Genomic DNA, 1,928 nt, shown 5'->3' on the forward strand with positions numbered 1-1,928 from the left:
CTGATATGATATCAACCTAATCAAGAGCGACTTGTTTGCTGTTATTAGGACAGCCAACATCAAATCAGTTATCAAGAACCCATCCTACATGTGTATCGCGACATTGGGTATGAAAATGCTTGACATTAGCAACTACGTCCCAGCTGGAACCAGCTACAGCAAGTATCTGAGTACCTATCTCGGAGACTGCAATTGCGATGATAAAGTTAGATGTGTGTGTGGCCTAGGTAAGGGTATATTCCCGTACGAGCACATCACTTCATTCGATATTCTCAGTGAGAGTAGTATCCCACCTAAATCAGCATTCAATAGTACGCTTCGCAACACTAGCATTAGTGCTGATGACTACAAGCGGGTACAGTTCGTTTGGGAGCACTATGGCATGAAATCGGTTAAGGACCTTCTGGTTTGGTACAATAACCTAGATGTCGTTCCATTCGTTAAGGCCATTAAGGCTCAACGCGAACTATTCAAGCACTTTGACCTCGATATGTTCACCGATGGTGTATCCTTATCAGGTCTTTCGGAGAAGGTTATGTATCAGACATACTACAATAATCTCCAGCACCCTAGTAAGAAGCCTGCAAGTGCATTCCGATTCCCAGCTAAATGTTTAGCCGGGTACAAGAGTCGGGATGCTAGTACTAACCGCGAGTTCAATATGAGTCTCAAACACCTAGACAAGCTGCTACATCAGCAGAAATATCTTTGTGGGCTATGCTACCAGCACTTAACTATCGAGACGGCCTCGGCCGATCGTATTAATAACAAGCTGGGTCCTATCGATGGCAACATCTTGATCGGTTGTGCCGAGTGCAACGTTGCTCGTAAGGATACAAATTTTTCTACCTTGAATCTTCGTCTCGTTGCGCTTGGCATATCGATTAAAGATAATTGATGGACCGCCTGCGATATTAGCTTTCATCGTAGCGTAGATGTATTTTTCCTCCTTATTAATGCTATAGACTAGCCTATCTGAGTTGAACTCGAGGAGCTTCTTGTATCAAACCCCCTCAGCGACATAAGCAGATCATTGGTTATGACGCGAACGCACTCCATCTATGGGCTCTTGGTAATGACATGCCATGCGGTCGATTGACTACGATCGAAGCATATCCAGGAATTATCGATGATATCAAGACCGACAAGATCTTCGATTTCCTTGAGTGTGATATTAGTACGCCCAATCACTTGAAATACTATTTCAATGAGATCACCCCAATCTTCAAAAATGCATTGATCGATTGCACCGACGAGAAGGTTATTGGGTCTCATATGTTCAGCTACAATGGCGCACGCAAGCAAAGTCGATCCAAACCAGCTCGCAAGTTAATTGGAAGCTATTTCGGAGAGAAGATACTCATATACACGCCATTACTGAAGTGGTATCTCTCCCATGGGATGGAAATCACCAAGACGTACAGCTTCACCAAGGCCAGCTCTCACAAGGCATTTGCGCCATTCATGGAAGCTGTATCTAATGCTCGACGGGAGGGTGATGCTGATAAGGCTAAGGCTATGATTGCCGAGATGATGAAATTGGTAGGAAAGAGTGCTTTTGCGCGTAGTGGCATGGATATGAGTAAGCATAAAGAAGTCAAATACGAATCAGATGATAAGGCAGTAAAGTCAAAGATTAAGGACTTCACATTTCACGGATTAGAGGAGCTCAACGGTTCCTGTGAGATTACTTTAAAGAAACATCGTCTCAAGAACAAGAACCCCATTCATCCCAGTATTGCTATCTAGCAGCTAGCCAAGCTCCGAATGCTACAATTTTACTACGACTGCATTGACTTCTACTTCGATCGATCCGATTTCCAATATCATGACATGGATACTGACTCAGCATACATGGCTTTTAGTTGTGAGAAACCTTTTCAGAACTGTATTAAGCCTGAGCTACAAGAGCACTTCCAAAAGCATAA

This window comes from Phytophthora parasitica (assembly GCF_000247585.1).
Source record: "Phytophthora parasitica INRA-310 unplaced genomic scaffold supercont2.45, whole genome shotgun sequence".
Lineage (NCBI taxonomy): Eukaryota > Oomycota > Peronosporomycetes > Peronosporales > Peronosporaceae > Phytophthora > Phytophthora nicotianae.